Genomic DNA, 25,856 nt, shown 5'->3' with positions numbered 1-25,856 from the left:
GCGTCTCTTACCTCTTTAGTTCTTAGATACCCCCTCTCCCCAGATGCCGTGTCGGTGTTGCTGGGTGGCCAAACCCTCCCAATGATTTTTTTGCTGGGGAAGGGGGCAGCGGACACTTGTTTTGCTGCTGCAGGGGTGCTCAGGAACCCTGTCCTACCTGGTCTGAGGTACACAATGCAGCAATGCCCCAGATGCAAGTGCTGGTTAAATGAACACTAAGAGACATAATACTAGCACCATCCAGACATTCATCTGCTGCCTGCTTTCCTAGGCTATTTAGAAGATCAGCAGTTTGTAGCATGCAAGTCAGTCACCATCATGTAGGTGGGCAGGCCTATTACACCCTTCTTCAGGTACAATTAGTTCAGGGGAGCTGAGAGGGAACTGCAGTATATCTTTCCATTGTTGAAATGCCCACAAAGTAGAGTATGAGCATTAAGACATACCCACACAAACTAACCGCAGAAGATTTATGGAGTTTTTCAAAAAATGTGTAGTTTACAAAGGTAACATCTATATCACATCTTTATCATGGGCTGGGCATAAAGATAAGCATGAAAAAACACTATAGGGGCCATTCGCTATGCCCCCAGGCAGAATTGCACAACAGTGTGCCCCTTAGTATTCATGTAGAATGTATTCCTGCCCAGAGACTGGCTGTGCTATGCACCCTTTAACTAGATGGAAAATCAGGGACAAGGTGCAAAGCACAGCATCGGCAGGCCAGTCCTACCTTCAATACAATCCAACTTTGTGGCCTCCTACCACTGCCTAAGTTCTAAATATCCTGCAAGGAAGGGGGTTGGTAGCGGGGACACCTACATGCCTCCCTCCTGATGCCCCTCATGAATACAGCTCTGCTGAACGCAGGGGCAATGTGCAAAAAAAAGGCTGCACCTGTTTATTGCACTGCTGTGCTGTTCGTGAATGAGCCCTTATATGTAACTATATACTACATTCAAAGTCAGCGTAAAAATGTGCCCTGAACTTTCTTCAAAATGAATGTACTTTGTTAAATGTTTTTTTTTGTAGCCAGCAAGGAAAAGGGATGTTTTTCCAGGGGTGCATGGTACTCAACATTCCATAAGTCTTAAGGCTATTAAAACAAGTTTAATAGCAATAGGAGCAATTAGTTACTATTTAAGCAGATGTTTTTTTTCCAAAGAGACAATTGCTGCAATTTAACAAACTGGAATACTTTATTATGGTTCTAGAATGCTTTATTAATCAACTTTTCATAGCAGATAAAACACTGTTCAGGAAAATGTTGCACATGTTGATTTGTCCTGTTTCTCAGGAAAATTCTTGGCAACAGAAGGAGGAAAATTGTTGCGCATCCTTTCCTATAATAGTGATCAATGGTTTCGAATTCAAGAGTGAGTAGAAGCAATTTCAGCCAGTATCTCTAGATCTATCCAATGATTATTATTGGAAAATAATGAGTAAGAATTGTTGCAAGACAAAATACTGCAAAAGAGATTGTAATGATAAAATTGTCATCCATTTAGTGGAATGGATATATACACCCCTGTTGAGTTATGGTGCAGGTGGACATAGACCTGCAAACAGAGAGGAAAGACAAGTAGCTTGCCTTATCATAATGTAATTCACGTGTGTGTGCTGCTGTGCATACCTCAATGCTTTCTGGAATAGTTCTGCTTTAATTTCCAAAACATAGTTTTTTTTTGCACTATACACAGGTGCCTCTGCTCCTTGCACGTAGTTTCAGCCCTGTTGTTCTGGGGAGTATCCCTAGAAAAAGTTTAGACAGTCACAAGCCTTCATTCTATATTTGTATATAGAATACTGCAAGGGCATACATTTTCATGATGCCCTTGGTTAAGCAGTGAGGTTGTTTTACATTCCACATTGTTTTTTTCTAGAATTGCTCCCAGGACTGATAAGAATATTATACAGTATAAATCATTAACATATTCTACATTTCTTTGGTATGCAGCACATCCTGACTGCTAAAATACAACCATATGCATCGTTCTATGCCTGAGCAAAGCCTGAATACAAAGCATACTTTAATATAAAATCTATATCCTTATAAGGAAAAAATATTTTTATAATTTTTTTTGGGGGGGGGGGTTCTGTAAATTTGTATATTTTGTCCTATTCACTGTCTCTGCACACATTTTTTCTACTTGTGCCTATTGTTAATGCCAGATGGCAACTTTAAAATAGCAACAAAAAAGCTGTTTGGAAACAATGTAAATTCAGCGTAAATACCTACTTCAAAAGCAGTACAGTTCATATGTGAAGGAATTCAAAATTCCAAACAGTTTCATCCAGTAGGTCGCTTAACCAGTAACACACACTACGGGGCAGATTTATCAAGGGTCGAATTTCGAGGGTTAAAAAACCCTTGAATTTGACCCTCAAAGTAAAATCCTTCGAATATCGAATTCAAAGGATTTAACGCAAATCGAAGCGATCGATGGAAGGATTTTTATTTGACCACAAAAAACGTAGAAAAGTGCTGGGGAAGGTCCCCATAGGTTAACATTGAACCTCGTTAGTTTTGAAGTGGCGAAGTATGAAGTCGAAGTATTTTTTAAAGAGATAGTACTTCGACTATCGAATGATCGAATAGTCGAACGATTTTTACTTTGAATTTGACCAATTCGATGGTCGAAGTACCCAAAAAAATACTTCGAAATTCGAATTTTTTTCAATTCGAATTATTCCCTCGAGTTTAGTAAATCTGCCCCTACATATTGCTATTCTGCATAGAGTAAATACAATCAGGGTTCCTGAGACCCAGGGGTACAGTTTGTGGGACAGAAGCCTTGCAAGAAGAGTGTACAGCCCACAATGGAAACAATTTTATGTTAAATGAAAGTCCACTTGGGCTTTCAAAGAGTTACTAATACTTTAAATTTACCTCATTTTATGGACCAGTGTAAGACATGAGTCACCTAGGCGACTAATCGCCTCTTCTGCGGGGCGACAATCTCCCCGAACTGCCTTCTGCCTGCTACAATAAGAAAACGCCAGCCTCACGAGGAAACTTCGGGTGACTTCGGAAATCGAAGTGCCGCGAGTGCATTGCTTCAGGCGATTTATCATTTTAGCAGGCGGAAGGCAGTTCAGGATGATTGTCGCCCTGAAGAAGAGGCGATTAATCGTCAGGCGACTAAATCTCCCTGAATCTGCCTATGTGCCCCTGCCCTAAGTTTGGCAAAGTTGCACACCACCTTGGTCTTTATCAGCACAAAAGGGTTTTTACTCTTGCATTTTTTTTTGCCCTATTTTGTTTATTGTAGTGGATTTATGGGAATTTCTTGAGTTTATGCTAGTACATGGCTTGTTATCTTCATTTCACACCTCTTGTAGGTGCCCCATTGGGGATTTCTTATCATATTAATAGGGATTAGCATTTAATAGTCAGCGCACACGTTTCTGTGTAAACCTATAATAGGTGTAAAGGCCTCATTAACAAAACAAAAATAAATAAAATAAACTCCTTCCCACAGAAATTCCAATTTGATGGCTGACAGGTTTAGTAAGAGTTAAAGACAAATTCTGAAAAAAAAATGTTGTTAAAATGTCGTTTGAAACACAAAATCTGAAAACTGTCTGTTTAAAAGACAAAGTCACAAAAGTGGAGAGGTTTGTGAATTTGGTGGGAAGTCCGACATTTTTATCTCCACTTTTATGTTGTCTCAAAATCACCACTTTTGTGAATTCCCCCTGATGTGTTACTGTCTTTATATAAAGCTGAACAGAACGGTTACATCATTTCACCATAACTAATAAAAACACTTGACCAGTTTTCAAAAGCAGTTAATATAAAAATCATTGTTGCTTGTCACTGGGCATTTCTTTAAATCTAAAAGTGAAGTTACAAATATGTATATGCACTTGCCATGCACCAGAGAATCTCTGTAATACATTTCCAACTTTATTTTTCATCTACCTAGACCTGCCACGTTATGCTGTTAGTGTTATGGAAAGCTTTATATCAGGGATAGCCATGTCTTAGCTGTAATTAGTGTCTTTCCTTTAGTGTAAGGAGATTAGAGTGAGGGTTAAGGGCTAAACCAAGGATCTGCAACCTGTAATTCTCCACCTGTTGCCGGTGCTGTTTGGAGATTCAGCAACAACCATGGGCTTCAGGTTCCATTATAACCATTAGTCCTTACCCTAATTGCCTAATGTTATAGTAAAACAAATAAAGCATAATCATTGTATACCAGATTTTCTATTGACCAAATAAGTAAAACTCAACAAGTGTAATGTGGTGTCCAGGTTCACCAGCAGAGTACTTTAACACATAAGTAAGGTACACAGCCTCACACGTTTTGTGCTTCTGTTGCTTACGCGTTCACAAGAAAAACCCTCTTGCTGTATCAGTGGAATTACAGAGCACATTTTTTTACTGCATAATATACTTGGCCTTGGAAAAAAAATTCTACCAAAAAAGAAATAATCAATTCTAAAGAATTCTAAATAATTATGACATTCAAATGTCTTGCTAAACATGCCTCAGAAAACTTGGAAGGACGCAGAGTGAAATTAGGAGAGATTACTAGGGATTGTTATGTGAGTCATAGATTTCAGTGCAAAAATGACAATATGGTAAATGTGTTTAGAGCAAGGATGCGCCCATCTGCACAGTGTTGCTTTTATATCACATTCTGTGTAGAAATAATAAAGTGCAGCTAAACTTTATAAAGTTGTTATGGTCCACATAACAAAAGATGTTTAAAATAACAGTATAACATGGTAAACAGCCAAAATATAGAAAACATGGATATAAATAGGGTTGTTTACCATAACCAGGGTGCAAATGCTAGTGTGCTAGGCATTAAAGGAGAACTACATTTTAAAGGGATCCTGTCATCGGAAAACATGTTTTTTTCAAAACGCATCAGTTAATAGTGCTACTCCAGCAGAATTCTGCACTGAAATCAATTTCTCAAAAGAGCAAACAGATTTTTTTATATTCAGTTTTGAAATCTGACATGGGGCTAGACATTTTGTCAATTTCCCAGCTGCCCCATGTCATGTGACTTGTGCCTGCACTTTAGGAGAGAAATGCTTTCTGGCAGGCTGCTGCTTTTCCTTCTCAATTTAACTGAATGTGTCTCAGTGAGACATGGGTTTTTACTATTGAGTGTTGTTCTTAGATCTACCAGGCAGCTGTTATCTTGTATTAGGGAGCTGTTATCTGGTTACCTTCCCATTGTTCTTTTGTTTGGCTGCTGGGGGGAAAAGGGGAGGGGGTGATATCACTCCAACTTGCAGTACAGCAGTAAAAAGTGATTGAAGTTTATCAAAGCACAAGTCACATGACTGGGGGCAGCTGGGAAATTGACAATATTTCTAGCCCCATGTCAGATTTCAAAATTGAATTTAAAAAAATCTGTTTGCTCTTTTGAGAAATGGATTTCAGTGCAGAATTCTGCTGGAGCAGCACTATTAACTGATTCATTTTGAAAAAAATTTTTTTTCCCATGACAGTATCCCTTTAACAAAGAATTAATTTAGAAATGTTGTACATTATGCTTTGAGGTTCTGTAAAAGCCATAAGTAACCACAGCCCATTAGCAATGAATATCTGTGCCCCCTAAATGTTGAGTCATAGCCCATGCTCTACGCGCTGCTGTCAGTTACCTAAGCTTGGGGACTGGAACCCATGGTAATGCTTATTGCAGGCTGTACTCTAACCCTTGCACTTGAAATACAAAGTGTAGCACTGTCAGGTACAAGGGAGAGCTGCTTGATGGTAAAACTGCCATGTTTTCTATAGCAAATAGAACCATCCCTATCTTTTTTCCCAGTCAGCAGGGGCGATCCTGGCCCCTCCGCCGCCTGAGGCAGCTAGGTGTTGCTGTCGCCACCCTCCCTCCCGGTGTTCTCACCTTTTTGGTCCGGGGGGTCCAGGACACTAGCGCAGAGAGAATAATTGCTCTAGAAGAGCCAAATTTCCGTTTTGAAAACCTGAAATTCGGCTCTTAGATAACCAGTAGTGGCATTTTTGCTTACCTAGTGGGGCTTTGCTCTTTTACTCAACTTGCCTCATTGGCTGAGTGCCCCTGCCAGTCAGGTAACCAAAAACTTAACTTATAGCTGCTCGTGCCCTTGAATAGTAAAATACACACTTTCCTGGAGACTACAGCTTTAATAGGTCTGGCATAGAAAACATTTTGTTGAATAATCCTCTGGCATTGTTATTTTACTCTGATTATGTCCAATGCCTGTATGGTCCTTACTGCTCCAACCTGCCTAGTATGTGCATACTGAGATATTCAGCCAGCTAAATTGCCAAATATTTCCCAAGCTGCAGAAATCATGTACATTAGTGTTTTTCCATGTGTGACCACTAGTCTGTAATTAGTGCAAAAAACAAACTTTTTGCTATCCAGTCAAACATGGCTGCCCTGTGGGCATGTGGTTGACAATGGTTATGCCATTACACTTTTAAAAAGAATGTTACATGAAATTATAAGATAATAACATGACATATTGGCAGTTTAAAAAGAAAACCTTTATTAGCTGTCAGTATGACTTTGTCCATCTGTAGTGTTCATTCAAATAACCCAAATATTTAGCATAAAAGGGTGACAATGACCCTTGGACCTGTGGCACCTCTCATAGGCATAAAATAATAGCAATAGCAAGCGGAGAAGGTGGTTTAAACCACAGCAGTTTGTTGTGTGCCACAGTTCAAAAAGTTAATTCAAAAGAGGCTACGTAGATTAAACTGTTTGATATTGTACATTTAGGTTTTTAAAAAACACGACTGTCAGTTTACTTCCAGGAATATGCAAGACAGCAAATTAGGATAGAGACCCATGTTACCCTAATCTTCTTTCAGGCGTGGGAACCACTGGATTAAAATTATAGATGAGTGTCAATAGGCAGATATACTGTAATGCTCATGCTCAGTAAATATATTTCAGCATGTTATTCAAGCTTTTTTTATTACTAAAGTTAGTCAAACTCATTAGGCAATTATGGCCTTTGAACTGTATCATAAAATGTAATTACACTCTCAGTATTATGTGTTAATTGCTAGGCAGTACACCTTGATAAACTGAGATCCTCAGATATACCTATTTTTTTTACACATTCTAAGGTTTTATTGTCCAGCAAAAGCATAAGAATCACCTATTGAACTGCATTCCTGTCCAGTAGTTCTAACTCATTGCTGTCCAGCCAGTTAAGCCAGTACTTCCACTTACCATGTCCATGAAACGGATGTGAAATCAAATATCTGCCTAATTTTCTAGAGCTCATAAAAATCCCCATACATGAAAAAATTTTTGTGTACTTTGACTACGGAAATAGTCCAAATTCGATTCAAATTTGAAAAAAAAAAAATCGTAAATTCAAATATCGAAATTTATCATTTATTTTCTCTTTAAAATTTCAACTTCGACCATTCGCCATCTAAAACCTGCCGAATTGCTGTTTTAGCCTATGGGGGACCACCTAGAACCTATTTGGAGTCAATTGGTGGACAAATCAAAGTTTTTTTTGGGGAAAACTTTGAATCAAATTCGATTGATTGTGGTATTAATTTGTTTCAAACTACTCTAATTCGGCTGAATTGGACCTATTTGACCCAAAAAAAACTTGTTTTTTCAATTTGACCCTTGATAAATATGCCCCTTAAAGGAATTGTTCAGTGTAAAAATAAAAACTGGGTAAATAGATAGGCTGTGCAAAATAAAGAATGTTTCTAATATAGTTAATTAGCCAAAAATGTAATATATAAAGGCTGGAGTGATTTGATGGATAACATGTCAGTCAGACACTACTCACTTCTGCTTTTCAGCTCTCTTGGTTTACACTGACTGGTTACCCTGGGTACCAGGCAGTAACCAATCAGAGACTTGAGGGGGGGGGGGCACATGGGTCATATCTGTTGCTTTTGAATCTGAGCTGAATGCTGAGGATCAATTACAAACTCACTGAACAGAAATGTACCATGTGGCCCCCCTTCAAGACACTGACTAACTCAGAGTTAGAGAGCTGAAAAGCAGGAAGTTGGATTCTGGCTGTTTTATTAGACATCTGTCCACTGCAGCCTTTATGTATTACATTTTTGGCTAACTAACTATATTAGAAACATTTTTTATTTTGCACAGCCTATCTGTTTACACAGTTTTTATTTTCACACTGAACTATTCCTTTAAGTCAAGTTTGGCACAGAGCCTCTGACTCAAAGAGGAGATAATGATGTACAGGTATGGGACCTGGTATCCAGAAAACTGAATTACAGAAAGGCCATCTCCCATAGATTTCATTTTATCCAAATAATCCAAATTTTTAGAAAGTATTTCCTCTTTCTTTGTAATAATAAAACAGTACAGTGTACTTGGTCCAAACTAAGATGTAATTAATCCTTATTGAAAGCAGAACCCACCTATTGGGTTTATTTAATGTTTACATGATTTTCTAATTGCCTTAAGGTATGAAGATCTAAATTACAGAAAGATCTCTTATTAGGATAAACTGGAGTCTATGGGAGACGGCCTTTCTGTAATTCAGAGTTTTCTGGATAGCAGGCTTCCTGATAATGGATCCCACACCTGTATTTCCTAAGGCTTGGTTTACATGAGATGTAAATCTCAGAATTACATGGTATATTATAGCTGTATACCATGTGTACTATACTTGCTATCGCATGGTTTATACAAATTCCCATAAAATATGTGTTTAGGATTTAACAGCACCTCATAACCAAGAGATCGATATTCTTAGTCGAAATTATAGCAGTCCTAGTGTGACAAAAGCTTGCATATATAACTAAAACAACATATGGGCCTTATTTATCATAGTCTGAATTTATCTAATTTTTTTATTGAAAAAAAGTCTGACCAAAGTAGAATCCACAATTGGACCTTATTTGTTATTAAAAAAAATCATGATTTCATGGAATCGGGGACAAACGCGAAAAAAATCAAACGAAAATCCAAATCATGACTTTTTTCTGATATTTTCCCCAAATCTCTGGATTTTTTCTGACTTTTCTCCGAAAAGTTGGGTTTTCGGACTAATTCCAGCGCAGACCACAGAAACTTCAAAATAAGATAGGGACCTCTCCCATTGACTTGTATACAACTTTGGCAGGTCTGAGATGCCGGATTTTCGGATTCTGACTTTTTGCAGCCTCGGGTTTAATAAATCCCCCAAAAAATTAGGGTTTTTTTATCCCACTAAAAATTTGGAATTTATAATAATACAAAAACTTGAATTTTTCAAGTTTTTGGCATTCAGACTTTGATAAATAACCCCCTTAAAGTTTCAGGGCAAATTAAGTTGTTTCTTGCAAACAGAAGTCTGCAGTATATAATGATCTCATATTGGATGTATGTGGTGGAATACTAGGGTATTTAAACAAATTAATTTATGCTGTATAGTATAATGTACTCCAAAGGGAGATTCACCAAACTGGTATGATACCAATGGTAACTCTCAATTCTATATTTCCTTTACCTTATATTCCTTTACTATAGTCTTAAATATTGTTGTACACATATTTATCACTACTGTGCCACGTCAGTTGTAATTAAAATAAATATTATAAACATCTTACAGTCACAAAATAAATATATATTATAAAATGTTTTGAAAAGCTATATTAAACTAAATACACATCTTCAATTTCCCCTTAAATATGAGACACCCTTTTGAAGAAACAGTCCAAAACCCTTGTAGAACATAATTATTTTTCTATAGCTGGAAAATGTTAGCCACTGTCATAAGATAAAAACTGCTAGGTCAGACATGTCTGAAACCAGAATCCTACAAGGCAGAGCTGATAATCCAATTAGCAAGATTCCTCTGCCTTGCACCAAGGCAATCATTTCATATAGTTTATCTGGTTCAGTTTCAATCAATCTGATGGGATAGATCAGAAAGGAACAGCCAACTGACCTTCTGATGTGCAAGAGAAGTGAACACTGGCTTGGGAACATTTGGTCACGGAGAAGATTTGCACAGAACTCTTATTTCAGAATGCAGAGTGTAATCTTTGTGTAAAGGAAAACGCAATGTGAAAGGGTTATCGTGCATTTGCACATACAAAGGCAAGGAAATGCCTTTCAAATGAAGCACGACATATGCAAAATGGATCCTTCTCAGAGTGATTAAGGAAGGAAAGGTCTCATTTGTCATTCAGATGCATACTGTGTATGTCATGCACTCACAGATAACACTCAGCGGAAATGTGGCAGTGCTCATTTACTGCAGTGGCTTCTACTTTTCATTCCAGCAGCACAAAGTGAAAAGACAGGTATCTTAAAGTTATCAAAAGAAAGCAAGTGGACAAAGGAAATTTGAATCAACATAATCAGTGGTGTAACTATAGAGGAAGCAGACCCCGAAGTCGCAGGGTGGCCTGGGGAAAAAGGGGGCCCAAACTGCGGGGTCTTGTTCCTCTATAGCTAACAAGAACTCCCCGCTTCCCCAGCCATGCTCTCATCTGTTCCGGGGAAGCAGAGCACAGGGTGGCACAGGGTGGAGAGTGTGCAGAGTATGGGCGGGGAGTGGGCGGAGGTGGAAAGTGGGCTGGAGGATTGGGATCAGGGTGCTCTGGGCTCCTTTTTTGGCAGGGGGGCCCCACGCACTCTAATTACGTAATCCAGGTTCCTGAAAGAAAGTGGAATACACTGGGCAGTTTGTCACTTATCTTTTAAGCAGGGGCCCAGGTTACTTTCTTTGTGAGCACCATGCCACCATCTTCACTGATTTTCCAGGGGCCTCTTACGGTTGTTCTGGACCGGCACACACACACACTCCATCTGCCATCAGCCTTAGGCTTTGCTTCTTAATTATTTTACCTCCACTCTTCATTCATTGTTATTTCTTACACATGTTCCTCCACTCTCCTAAGCCCTGCCTGCAGTTAAGTCTTCCCTGTGGGGGACCAAGTTTTCACTCGAATAACCTAAGTGTAGCCCCTACCGTTCTCCGGGATCTCATATGCACTGTATTAATGCATCAGGATATAGCACTGAATTCATGCCAGCCTAATAATGTCTGGTGCACAAAATATTTTTAACAATCATTTAAACACAATTTTACAATGATACTAAAAAAAATTTCAAGAAAAGAAGTAAAGGCAGGAGCTGAGATGAAGAAGGTAAAAACCTTTATAGAACAAGGGGGAAAGTCCCACAGATTTCAGTGGATGAAATCTGTTATATTAATTCAGCTGACTCTTAGGGGCCGATTCATCAAGGGTCGAATATCGAGGGTTAATTAACCCTCGATATTCGACTAGGAATTGAAATCCTTCGACTTCGAATATCGAAGTCGAAGGATTTAGCGCAAATTCTGCGATCGTACGATCGAAGGATTATTCCTTCGATCAAACGATTAAATCCTTTGAATCGAACGATTCGAAGGATTTAAATCCAACGATCGAAGGAATATCCTTCGATCAAAAAAACTTAGGAAAGCCTATGGGTCCTTCCCCATAGGCTAACATTGACTTCGGTAGCTTTTAGCTGCCGAACTAGGGGGTCGAATTTTTTTTTAAAGAGACAGTACTTCGACTATCGAATGGTCGAATAGTCGAACGATTTTTACTTCGAATCCTTCGATAGTCGTAGTCGAAGGTCGAAGTAGCCCATTCGATGGTCGAAGTAGCCCAAAAAAACTTCGAAATTCGAAGCTTTTTACCTTCGAATCCTTCACTCGAAGTTAATGAATCGGCCCCTTAAAGTATGTGTGATCAGTGTCGTGGATGGATGAAAGCAGACAAGTCAAGAAAATTATTAGTGAAACTATACCTGTATACATTGTATATATTTTCTAGTAGCGTGTTCCATTGGAAAATCATAAAGTAGTAAGCCCCTCCCCCACTATGCTCCCACAGAAACCATGCTAGGTCACATGAATGGACAGAACTCTGTCTTTTACTACCACAATTCTTCCTGTTATAGTTTTAGCTACACTATTTCCTGGCAGTTGATCTTTGAGGGGGCACACAGGGCATAACAAAATAGTGACACAAGGTAAAACGTGTAAAAGGGAAATATTTACTGATATATAAATGCCAATTTGGGAAGATTCTTTAAAAGGTCACTTAAAATAATATGAATTATCTGTTGGTTAGGTATTCATTCTTGAAGGTATAGTTTTCCTTTAAGAAACAGAGCTAATAAACTAAACTTAAAGCAAAGGCAGTTTATACCTAAAACACACTTAATAATCTAGTAGTATAATTAAAAAAAAGTGTTCAGTGTACTAAAGTTTATCGTTGCTATAGCAGTTCGTAAGGCCTACAATATTCAACTTTTCAGTGACATGAACCCTAATCATGGCTGGAGTGTTTGCAAATGTATAAGTGTCATGACGTTGGCTCTAATGAAATTCCTAGGACGAGCCAAAGCAAATATGTTAGCTTTCAGGGAGGTTAATGAAGAAAGACTGTATGAATATGGTGTGAGCCAAAGTCCAGCGAAGATGCCCCAAGACATTTAGTGATGGGAACCTCATGTGTATGATGGTTGCCATTTGTTATTAATACTGCTTCAACTGTTTATATCTGTACTATATGCTATTAATATTCCTCTTACGAAACAATAGAAATCAGTAAAAGTATACAGTGAAAAGACTGTTCATTTGAAAGTATTTTTTTGCAATCGAAGGAGCATTTTACCAACTGATTCTGAGACCGGAAAACAATAAATTTAATGTAAGGCTTTTCTAGAAAAACAAGGACTGCACCGGCACTTTGATCAAGACTCACTCAACACAACAAACTTTTCACTGCCTTTCATGAAAATGTAACCATCAGACATCATTGTTTCTGAAGGTTAGCAGTGTATGTCTATCTTCTCATAGAAATAAACTCAATCATACAGAAATGTATGTGTTCTTAGGCAGAACAGCCTACGTCAATATGTTTGCCCAAGATTTATAGAAAATGAAGCAGATATAAACCCAACATATAAATATGTGTACACTCACAATGAAACCTCTAGAGGAGAAATTTAGCATGGATTACAATTGCTATACAGGTATGGGACCTGTTATCCAGAATGCTCGGGACCTGGGGTTTTCTGGATAAGGGATCTTTCCGTAATTTGGGTCTTCATGCCTTAAGTCTACTAGAAATTCATTTTAACATTAAATAAACCCGATAGGCTGGTTTGGCTTCCAATAAGGATCAATTATATCTTAGTTGTGATCAAGTACAAGCTACGGTTTTATTATTACAGAGAAAAGGGAAATAATATTTAAAAATTTTGATTTTTGTATAAAATGGAGTCTATGGGAGACAGCCATTCCGTAATTCGGAGCTTTCTGGATATTGGGTTTCCGGATAAGGGATCCTATACCTATACTATAAACTGCAAGGCCCCATTAAGTCTAATCACATGCTGTACCAGTTAGGATATCTAACATAGGACAGATCAGTTAATCTTGAGCATTGTGCCACCCTGTAGCCAACCTGTTATCACTCCTTCATTACCAGCCTGCAAAGGGCACACAATTGGCTTTATTTACTAAATAAACATAAAGACACCTCACAGCTTTTACTGTTTTGGGGGTGATGCAAGGCCTAATGGACAAGTGTTCTTTATTCCTGATGCTGGCCATGTGCAAAATACAGTCATAATGCCTGCCTGCATGTGCCGGATCTATGGTCTCCAAAAACTGCAATTAATTGATTCACACATAAATAGAAGCCCACGTTCCGAAACATGCCTATTTCATTGTAGGAGAAAACTGGAGCACATTCTCACCAGTTTTTAGTAGATACAATAATACTGGGACTTGGGGCGGGGGGACATAGCACTTTGGGGCAGAAAAAAACTCATCTTTCTGTCAGCATAGGAGCCACATTATTATACATGCTGATATTATATAATTTCACTCTTAGCAATAAAAATGCTATGACTATGACTTAGGAAGTCATAAAGCTATTGTGTCAAGTTTAGTTTTTCCTGGGGTGAAGGATTCTCAGTCGTACAGAAGTTCTACATGTTTTTGAACTATTCAAGGAAAGGCAGTAGAAAAAAACAGAGTTATTAAACTAACAAATATTATATTATATATATATATAATATTATTATATATGTAGGCTATTTAGAAAACGTTGATGTAGCTTACACTAGTAATTCCGGCAGCTCTGGGAGGACATGCAACCAATCATCTGTGCAATTTATGGTATAAGCTGCAGACTATTGAATCCCATCAAATTAAAAATGTCCCCTTTACAGAAGAGTAAGTAACAGTCTAAATGGAAAGTTATGACATAAAGTGCTACTACAAAGTCATGACTGCCGATAGTAAATGCATTAGTGACTAATATTAAGATCTAAAATATAGGACAGCTGTGCAAGTTTTTTAAAAACTAAACCCAATCTTCATCTCTACAGTATTAATAACAGAAACACTTAGCAGCACTTAAATAAAAAATGACATTCAAAATTATAAATAAGATGTAAAAACAAATGCAGCAGAGGTACAGACAACGGCATAGCTTTACTGATGAAGTACACAAGGGAGGTACAAGTGTAGACCATTACCGCATGGGAAGCACAAATATCAAAAGAAGGGACCAATACAGAGTTATGTTTAAAGACAAAGTATTTATGATGTTGCTAAGCACTGAGCAGATGTTTTCCAAACTAGAGAGGAAAAAGACTGTTCACAACTCATGCATCAGTGCAAGACATATGTATTAATACAGTTAGCTTAACATTCCTCTAGATAACGTTTCAACAGATCACTGGTTCCACAATAAAACCTTCTGTGTGCAAAAAGGTAATATTTCCCCAAAAAGACAAGGCTCCTTTTTCTATACAAATCTTTTTCTGTGTGCTTTGAACTCATCTGTGTTTAGCAGGCCTCATCACAATGGCACAATTTCCTGGAAAAGAACTGTGTATACAGTATCTCTGGTGCTTCAGCCTATATCTTTCCAGCTGTTACTAAAACACAACATTCATTATTACTCCAAGCTGCCTGTCATTCCTCACTGCCCTCTGATCCTTTTTCTGTCACTTTCAGTCTCCTTTTTCTGGGGGGTATTTGAATGCACATATATGTAACTAACTAGATGGTTCTCAGCTAAGATGTCTGGTATCTTGAGGCACTTTTATGATGGGTTCTAAACTGACAAATCCTGTGTCTTCAGGAAGTTTTTTTTTTTTTTGGACTATTCCTAAGTATTAAAGGGATACTGTCATGGGAAAACATTTTTTTTCAAAATGCATCAGTTAATAGTGCTGCTCCAGCAGAATTCTGCACTGAATTCCATTTCTCAAAAGAGCAAACCGATTTTTTTATTTTCAATTTTGAAATCTGACATGGGGCTAGACATTTTGTCAATTTCCCAGCTGTCCCTGGTCATGTGACTTGTGCCTGCACTTTAGGAGAGAAATGCTTTCTGGCAGGCTGCTGTTTTTCCTTTTCAATGTAACTGAATGTGTCTCAGTGGGACATGGGTTTTTACTATTGAGTGCTGTTCTTAGATCTACCAGGCAGCTTTTATCTTGTGTTAGGGAGCTGTTATCTGGTTACCTTCTCATTGTTCTTTTGTTTGGCTGCTGGAGGGGAAAAGGGAGGGGTGATATCACTCCAACTTGCAGTACAGCAGTAAAGAGTGATTGAAGTTTATCAGAGCACAAGTCACATGACTTGGGGCAGCTGGGAAATTGACAAAATGTCTAGCCCCATGTCAGATCTCAAAATTAAATATAAAAAATATAAAAAAAAATCTGTTTGCTCTTTTGAGAAATGGATTTCAGTGCAGAATTCTGCTGGAGCAGCACTATTAACTGATCCATTTTGAAAAAAAAAATTTTTCCCATGACAGTATCCCTTTAACATATCATAGCCATTATACCATTATAGCCATTATACCACAACAACAGAATTACATAAAATAGAGTGTGTGGCTTCTTGTTGGAGTAAGGAGTGCCAGGAGGTAAGCCAGTGATTTCTGTATTACTGCATCTCTCTACGACCTTTTAAGCAAAAATACCACGTATATTGCACAGACTGATGCAGTTATTATGATCGTTGGAAGTATGTGTGATAAAGTAATAGCACAAGCAGCCACATGGGGCAACAAATTCACCATATGATTTGGCATATGTTATTCTCCTCTCAGCCTCTATTACTGATACCATATGAGCAGCAGAAACCCACACACAGAGGATTCCAGGGCAACACACAGATAACTGGAGTTTTTCAAGCAGCACAAGCTGAACCAGAGACAGACAGGAAAGGGAGGGCAACCTCAGATGCAGGCACAAATTTTACAGGGTTAGTCTGGGACGGAAACCTTCATTGTTCTCAGTGAGATTGTGAAACTAACCTTACAGGCCTATTTACCATATAAAAAGATTCACTTTAAAGGAGTTTCTCTGCAGTTACCCCGCTGTGATAACTGTTGCTTTATACAAGTACAACATCTTGAATTTGAATGACTTTTTTGGCCATTTTCATTAACCATGCTTGTTAATTTAGGGGTTTACTAAAACCCTTGTAATTTAAGTGTGAAGGAAACTGCTTTTTCCTTAAAATTGTGGCTTGTACGTATTTTACTGTGGAAGTTAATAAGACCTCCTGTCATCAAGTCATCATAAAAAGGAACAGCCATGAAAGAAACATTTTCACTAACTTCTCTCATGACGTACAATGTAGAGCAGAGCCACATTTTCATTAGCGTTTAGCTTGACATGTTCTGTAGAGTTGAGTGACATATACATTAACATTAGTGTTAAGTACATGATGGTATATGTCTTATGATGAAGACACAATGATTCTTTCATATTTTTATTCCTTTTTTGAGTTATTTACATTTTTCGTTCAGCAATCTACCAGATTGTGATGAACTACCAAACGACAATGCAATAAGGTAACCACAGACTTACTACAGCTATATTTATTTACTTTTTTATTTATTTACTTTTTTTTTATTTACTCTAAATAAGGGCCTGCAGCATCCCAAAGAAACCAATTACCCACACATGCACTTTTCATCCTATTTACAATGAAATTCTCCATTCCTATGCCCCAGCCTACAACTCAGCTCAAGTCTTTGGTTACATGCCTAGGAGCATTCCAAATGCTGTGGACATAACTGAAACGTATGATTCCTTATCTCAGGAACTCATTCACATCATGTTCACAGAAAACAATGTTTCTTTTAACTTCAGCTCTACTATTATATACCATTCTTTAACATGAACAAAGTAGAATACTCTATTCCTGTGCACATTCATACATATCTAACTTTGTTGCCAACATCTTTCTGCACTTTTTATCCTAGATTTGTGGAATAAAGCGACATGTGCATATCTCTTAAAAAAAGTAAATGTAGCAAGTATATGCAATTATAGAATCAAAAAGCGCAGATAAACAGACTGCCAGGTCTCTTTCAGAAGTGATACACATGACTAGGCATGACACAGAGGGATTTAGGAAGGTTTGACTTACATGGACAACTGTTGCCATTAAATTAGTTACTGCAAACTTTTTAATGTAAAACTCTGAACCCTATAGATACAAACCCATATATTTTCTCAAGTATCAACAACACTTCTTGCCTCTGCATGAGATGTAATAGCTACATACCTACAGTTTTAGGAGCTACATGAACTCACTCAGCCTACAGGCATGAAACACCTCAGCAACATCCAGTATCCTTTAACAAAAAGATGAATAGACTTGTATTAGTAAGGAAAAAACCACAATCCACAAAGAACATTAGCACAATTACAATAGAGCCTGGATATGACCAACTGTTTCCCAACTGCTGCTTCATTCATTAGGCACATCTATATTCTAAAGATGTAACCTTAACTGAGGAAATCCTATCTGAAACACTAGTTACTATGATGCTACGAATGTTAAAAATTTTTTAAAAAGACCTACCTGAAAGCAGGGACGCTCTTTCTGCCTTCATTGTCTGAACGAAGGCTCCTGTCAACCATGCAGAGTTCATGTAAGAGGCAGCTAGGCACTGTATAACCCCACACACTCTGTGAGCTCTCAGGTATGGTAATTGCTTTCTAGGACAATTTATTTTGAAAACAACTAGAAAGCCATAAGTATGCACCTCTCCACGCAAACAAAAAGGAACAAAGAAAGAAAAGCTGACACCTGTGTGAATCAAAGGAAGTTAACCCACTGGTTTCTGGCAAATAAAGTGCTCTAAGTCAACAATAAAAATAATCTTGCCTTAGGGGAAGAGTCAGGTGCTTAAACGTTCCCTCTGAGATTGAAAATAAATGTGGGTGTGAGGTTTACATTATGTCACAAATGGCTGGTTGCTGCACCTTCTTACAACACACAAAATGCTTCTTGATATTGGTAGCGGGAATCGGACATAGTTTAGAGAAGGGACTCTCATCTGTATAGCCCTTACAAAGTTATATACATAGTAATATTATAAACATGATTGCATATGTGCTTTCAGTGCACTTTTTTAGCACAAAAAAAACACAAGGAGCAAGCCCAAGGACAATGGCACACAGGTCAGTTTAATGTGTTTTCAACACCATGTTTTTAAATCAGCTGAAAGCGCTTGCTAAAGTCTGTATTTAAGTACACAGTCACAAGTGGTGTATGGTCTGCTGACAGAAATTGGCCGTACACCACATGTGACTTGCCTGAAAAACGCAAAAGTGTAGTTGCACACAGGCCAATGCTCTGCATGTCAGTGGAGCTACAAGTTCTTTCTTATTCAGGGACATAACTACAGAGGAAGCAGGCCTTGCGGCTGCAGGGGGCCCAGGAGGTATAGGGGCCCAGGAGGTATAGGGGTCCCAGTGAAGCCCTAATTAATGAGCCATTTTAATTTGTATTGGTAAAACAGGACAACCTGTGCATATTGGGGGGGGGCTTAAATTAATTTGTTGTGGGGCCCAATAACATCTAGTTACTCCCCTGTTCTTATTTATACTTTTATATCATATAGCAGTTGTTCTTGGCACAGGATGAAAGCCATGTTGGCACTGTTTTTGCCTCTTCATGTTTACATTAGACAAATGAAAATGAAAAATAAAAAACATGAAATTATAGGAACAATCCTTTAAACCTTTAAACACAAACTTTAATGCTAACCTTATTAGGCAGACACTATGGCATTGACAGTTTCACATACATATTTTCACATTTGTCATATGTCATTGAACTTTCTTAGTTAATTAATCATTATCAATAATAATAGTATTCAGAAAGCTACACCATAATTGGCAGAACTGAACATTAAAGGGGTATATACTTAACATGCATACCAAAACACAAAAAAATAAACATCTTACCATCGCAAAACCAGTTCATTATAGTATTAGGATTGATGACAGTAAGCTGCACATTTACAGTATATATGCAGACATACTTCATCATGTCAGATGTTTAAATACAGCACATAGAAGGCAAACATTTTAAATCTTTCTAAGGGAGAGAGGCCTAAACTCTAGCAGTAGTTACATGGCAATGAGATAAAGATCCAGTCCTGGTTACACAAGTATTTCCTATTCTAAATGCAAGACCTAGACAATAACCTATTTCTTAGCCTATTCCAAATACCATCTCCACTTACTTTTATTATTAACTTTATTACAATATAACTCAGGGCTGCCACCATTTAGCAGAACAGAGAGGGGTGATATTGGGGGATAAGGCCTTGATCATGATTTTTGTATAATGCCACAGTAAAAAAAAAAAACAGGCATGACCATAAAGAAGGAGATACTTAATGAACAGGCATATGGATGACAAACGCAGTACGTTACACTAAAGTTTAAACTTTCCTGTTGTAATAAATTAAATTAATAGTAGCTCCCGATGTTCCTGGTGAGAGGCCAAGGAACACATTAGATGTTTGAGGCCTTTTCATCCTGTTGATCAATGTCTGGCAGAAACAAAGCTTACAACAAACCAAACCTGTTTAGTAACATTGCATTTTAAATTGATTTTATACTGATCTTTTTCTATAATAGTTCATTGTAATGTACTAATGCTGTTTACTTTCCAAGTTGATTAGGGGAAAAGCGTTTACAAAAAGTCCATGAACTAATCTTTCATATTTTCACTCATGGTACAAGTTAACATACATTATAGAGCTTTCTCTTCCAAGATCAACTAAAGCAAATGGATGAGCAATGAAAAATAAAATCAAAATGTAAAGGCATTGCTTGTGCCTGGATTGCAAAAGTAATTGGTATCAAGGCATAAGGAAGAGCAGCAATGTTTTTTTTTAAAAAAAAAAAAAGGTTTTGTTTTTTCTATTTCCTGCAATCACAAAAATACATGATTGTATGATTTTTATGTTCTTGTTTATACATGGTAAAATAAATCCATTATCTAATGTGGTTTTATGGAACTTGACTGATCAGCCACCAGGATATCACAGCTTACATCAATGCATGCAGTCTATCTCTCATAGCTCATGGTAAGTAACACAGATTGAGCACCTAGTGTTCCACCAGTAACAGTAAGGGTAAGGCCACACGAGGAGATTCAGGGAGATCCCTGAATCTCCTCGTGTGGACTAGCCCTAATACAACAGTATTTGGGCATGACTGTCTCAATGGAATCTGACTTTTGGTGCCAAAAGATTCCACTGGTCTAATTTTTAATGGCTTTTATTACAGGCTAAACATTTCAAGAAAGCGACTAACCTAGTTTAGGTTTAATCATAATTTGACAAGGTATGATAAACAACTCATATAAGCCCTAGCATTGTATAGAATACTATCTGGAACTCTAAGGCACACTATACGACTGACAGAATTTATCAACCACACTGTGTAACTTGCTGGTGCTACTGGACTGGGCCCTGGCATTCCAATACACAGAGGCCCAAACAGCTCCTCACCAGCCCACTAAATAGTGACTTTCTATGGCATCTTATGGCAGCCCCTCTGGCATTTGCCAGAACCCACAGATTGCCAGTCCAGGCCTGTGCTATACAAATAAACGATGACGATGATTTATGTGGTTCTGTAAGGCTTTCCTGGCTGGTGTCTATAAAAACTCTTTCTGCTGGAGTGTAATCCTACTATCGTGCATTACAAGCTTCTTCAGCACCTCAAGTCCCATGGAACAGGGAAGTGTTGAACTTCATTCCATCTCTAGTTTGCTAAATGCAGTCTGTCACATGATAGAATGTTCCTCGGCACACTGGGAGGCACATTTATCAAGGGTCGAGTTTTGAATCCATGTGAGTTTTTTGAAACTCCCATAAACTCGAAATTCAACCAATCGAAATTTATTAATAATATCAAATTTTCTCAGCTTGGAGGAATTGAATCAACCCAAAAAATATAATCGAACTGGATTCTAATCAGAAAAAAAACTCGAATTTCAGGAAGACTGCAAACATCACCAAATTGATCCCTGGACCTCTCCCATTGACTTACACAGCAATGTGGCAGGTTTAAGGTGGCGAATAGTCAAATGGAAGTTCTTAAAGGGCCGGAGTATGATAAATCTCGGAATTTGAATTCAAATTAAAACTCTAATCGAGTTTGAATAATTCACATTTGAGAGTTTTGACCAAAATGTTTTTTTTTTACTTCGACCCTTAATAAATCTGCTCCTTAGTGGTAAGCAAAGGTTCTGTAAGGGGACTCCTATGGACAGGGTCGGACTGGGCTGGCAGGAAACTGGGAAAAACCCGTGACCTACTCCCTGCCACCACTGCTCTGAACCTCCTCCTCCTGGCCTGGAAAGAAGAAGAAAAATGGCACACGTGCAGTTAGCAGTGAATGTGGCAGGCCGAGAGGGGCTTTGCAGTATGGGCGGGGGTCAGGGGAGCCACTGAGACAGCAATCCAGGTGGGCCCCCCAGTCAGACCCTGCCTAAGGAAAGCACCTTCTGACTGCTCCAGTGAGCCTGAAAAGTGGCACCGTGCAAAATACTTAGCACATTACTTAGCCCATAATAAGCTTCACTGAATTCTTCTGATGCTAAACTGCAGTAAACAGGTAAAGCTTTGCTAGCACAACATGACGGCATGCAAGCTTTCCAGCTATGACTAATAGCGTCTCAAACTGGCAAAAATGTTAAAGCAGAATATAACATATATAATCCACAGTTAAAGGTTAAATAGAATTACAAACAAATAAAATGGGTTTCCTTTAACATTTGTAAAACCTATTGAGATAGTCTTGTGAAGACTACTGCTTGATCAGATTTAAGTTTCTCATGTTAAGATGGTGGTTATATCTGGAATTCAATCAACAGAAACAAAAATTCTTCCGCCTCATATTTTGGCTGGACCCATCCTTATGAAAGAAACACTAAGCCATTTTGAGCCATGCACATGAAAGCACATGCAAGCTGTGCAAGTAGCTACACCCACAGGGTGTTACCCAAAGCAGGGAATGTACCCTTTTCTAATTGTTCTGTATGAAAAGACAGAACAAGCTAACACTGTACTGCCAAGAAGTGTAATTTTACCCAGCAGAGATGTTATTTGGGATTTTAACCCTGGAGTCACTAAACGAAAATAAGAAAACATGTTTCTCATTTAGAAGATAAGATTTAGAAAATCCACATTGTACATTAAAGTAACCACTGTACTTTGGGCCTCTTTAGTGCTGTGGGTACTATGACCTCTAATACTGTACTCCATGCATAAACCAGTTGCCTTTTCACATTTCAACATGCAAGAGTATATTGGGAGAACTTGTGGAATCTCATGCAATGAAAGGAGTTTAAATATAATCTCAGGTCATGTCCATAACGCACCTATATGAATGATAAATTGATGTTTTCTGTGTTTCTATCTATGAGCTAAGAAGGACCTGACAAAATGTTGGACCTCACTGGGGAACTTGAGTCAGAAAAATAAATGAAATAGTTGAAATAATGTTAACTGTGGATGAAAATAAACAGTGCATGTTGAGTTGGTAAATTACTGTTGACAATGATGTCTCCTGCATCAAACTTCATACATCTTCGTTTTCCAGGTCTATTTACTCTTCTTATAACAATAATAGCAAAGTCAAAGGAAATGTAATTAAGTCCTCCATGGAATCTATGCCAGGGGTACTTCTTGACCTCCTGCCACCTGAGGCTGCAGACCCAATTCTACCCCTCCCCCAGCCCTTACCTAGGATGCGGTATGGGATTTTGTACTTTACTCAAAAAGAGTTGAATTACTGATGAGTACATTGATATTTGCTTAATGATTGGCGTGGTCTTAAATGTTCCAACTAACTTGACTTATGGACAGATTTGATCAAAGTTCAAATCGGAGTATAAAGATTGCAAGTATTTCTCTGATGGAGAGGAGCCCTCACTTATTTGTGACCAACACTTTCAACTACGTTCTTTGCCCCAAACCAACTTTTAGTTCCTATAAGGTTTTTCCAAATCACCCAACAAAGTCTTAATTACAAGAGATTGCTTTTTGCTTCCACTGGTAATGTGCCAATGTTCTCCCCTTGCCCAATTACAGAAGTGGTCCTGGGACAATAGAGCAAAGAAACCCATAAATAAGACATTTTAATCTGCACCCAGACTCAAATGATCCATGAGAAGAAGTACACAAGCAAATGTGTGATGGGATGTGTGCATGTATGTATGTGTATACAAATAGCTGCTTTGTTTTCCTAAAGGCTGGCAATCACTGTTCTCCCTGTGTTAGGCTTCTTTCTACTGTGTAGACTTATGGAAAAAGAAAGCTAAGTATTTTTAACATCAGAATTGTTATTAGATTGATAATGACCCAGTCCTGGATTTTTAAAACATAATTCCTCTTCACTGCAACTAAAAACAATAAACAAGGGCTTTGAAATGCCTGGATTGGATCATTATCCTGCTAATGACATGCAGTTAGTTGACACCTGTGTAACTGTGGCTATGCTAGCTGCCATGGGAACTTTTTTGTTTTGTTAACAACATGACCAGATTTAATATAGATCAATCCATTAACTTCGGATGAAATATCCTTTTTACATTATTATAGTTGATATGTAAACCGTGTATAAATACATAATAGGAACACAACTCACATAAAAATCTCAGCACCATGCCTTTTATCTAAGCCAAAGACTGATGTACAGCAGTTTCAGGGGGACATATCATCCCTTTGTCAGAAAACATTATTATATAATGTTACATGGTTATGTCTCAACAGACATCCTGGGAGCAAGAACATGAGAAAAAAGTGGCAAAAAAGACATTAAAATAATTTCATACAGTGAATCAAGCATAACGTGAGACATGAGTTCAGTTGCCTCTGCTCGTAAGAGCAGAAGGTGGCCACACATAGGCCTATTTCATCTGGTGACTCTTCCCCTCTGCCCAGTGATCCTCCAGCTAGGTACAGTATCTGCAGGTCTGAAAATCCATTGGAGACAAGGACTGCTTCAGCCTGCTAATGCTGTCATCTCACCAATGTGCCTACATAAGGCCCTCTTACACAGCCAGCTTTAGCCCATAACATAAGTAGTCAGCTCTGTATAGGTAGGAGATCCATTACCTGGAAACCTGTAATCCAGAAAGCTCCGACCTCCATAGACTCAATTTTGTCCAAATAATCCAATTTCTTAAAAATTATTTTTTCTCTGTAATAATAAAATAGTACTTTGTACTTGATCCAAACTAAGATATAATTAATCCTAATTGGAAGCAAAACCAGCCTATTGGGTTTATTTAATGTTTACATGATTTTCGAGTAGACTTAAGGTATGAAGATCCAAAATACAGGAAGATCCATTAACCAGAAAACCCCAGGTCCTGAGCATTCAGGTTCACAAGTCCCTTACCTGTACACAATTAACTCCTTGCAGAAGTCAGCGAGAGAGTAATTTGCTGATAGGAATCTTTGCCCTGACCTTACATATGTCTGTATACAGTAATCATATTTTCTTTTGGACTATTGTGTCCTTAAGTAAACAAATGCAATTTGTCTGGTCTTTTTTCATTCCATTCCCTGTAAAATCAATACTGTATACAAAATAAAAGGTTTAACCACGTGCCTGCCATAGATTTTACAACCCTAGGTTTCTGTTCTTCCTATGCTGTGCCAAGTATTTACACGTAACATGCAATGGAGTAAAATAAAAGAGTTGTGGTAGGGAAGGGGTTAAGGAAATCCAAAGTTTGTAATACATAGGAAAATATTTTATCAGACAACCTTAGTTTACCCCCATTGCTTAGAAATGAGGCATTTTGGAATTATTATCTGTTGAGAATTTCTGTTTTGCACGGTGCATACAAAAACATCATCTATAAATCTGATAGATCATAGACCATCTCGAATTACACAAGATAGCCTTGCAGTTGTAAAGGTGCCTCAATCAGTAAGTGGATGAATATGATCTCCTGTGTAGCAATCAGTGAAGTTTAGGTTTGTAGACCTATGCAATATGTTACTTTAAATGCAAATAAATGAAAAGGCCTTCATATTTATTTAAAAATAACAAACCAAATGCAAAGTACCTGTGCAAACTTTACATGCAGTCTGCTCTGTTTTTTACCCACAATACAGTTATTTTCCAAAACCAGAACAGTCAAATGTATTTAAAAATGTATATAAAAATATAAAACTCTGGAGAACATTTTCTGTAGCTGAATAAACAATCTCCTCAGTAGCAGTGAATGCTTTCACACAGGGTCCAACAAATGTAGATACTAATATTTCTATGAAACGGCACCATAACACAGCAAATTTGCTATTAATGAATCTCTTGGGATCTGACGGAAACTAACAACAATGGAAAGTTTATTCCTGTGAATATGCAGATCCCAGTCCCTTTTCTGGTCCTAATAATGGGTAATTTTACTTGGAAAGTTCATCTTAATAAAGTGTAATGGCAGACTCATGCAAATTCAACTAAGCAGTCTAGAAGTATGTGTGTATAATCATACGGCAACTTGCCGCAATATGAAAGTATCATTTTGTGTAG

At 37.9% G+C, this 25,856-nt stretch overlaps 1 protein-coding gene across 3 annotated transcripts in view; it reads right to left on the bottom strand.

The window, feature by feature from the left end:
* Positions 1 to 25,856, bottom strand: part of LOC108708384 (rho GTPase-activating protein 6) — a 130,392-nt gene that overhangs the window by 85,878 nt on the left and 18,658 nt on the right. Inside the window, exons 1-2 of one of the 3 annotated variants that reach the window (XM_018247035.2) lie at positions 17,863 to 18,733; positions 17,563 to 17,632 (exon numbers count right to left, since the gene is read on the bottom strand). The exons of 1 other annotated variant lie outside the window; for it this stretch is intronic. The gene's annotated coding sequence lies outside the window, so the exon portion shown is untranslated. Of the gene's footprint in view, positions 1 to 17,562; positions 17,633 to 17,862; positions 18,734 to 25,856 lie in introns of those variants that run through there. One more of the 3 variants, XM_018247036.2, reaches the window with a different exon arrangement.

This window comes from Xenopus laevis, chromosome 2L, assembly GCF_017654675.1.
Source record: "Xenopus laevis strain J_2021 chromosome 2L, Xenopus_laevis_v10.1, whole genome shotgun sequence".
NCBI classification, from domain to species: Eukaryota; Metazoa; Chordata; class Amphibia; order Anura; family Pipidae; genus Xenopus; species Xenopus laevis.
Note: the sequence above shows the minus strand (reverse complement) of the source record. Positions and strands in the feature narration are given on the sequence as shown.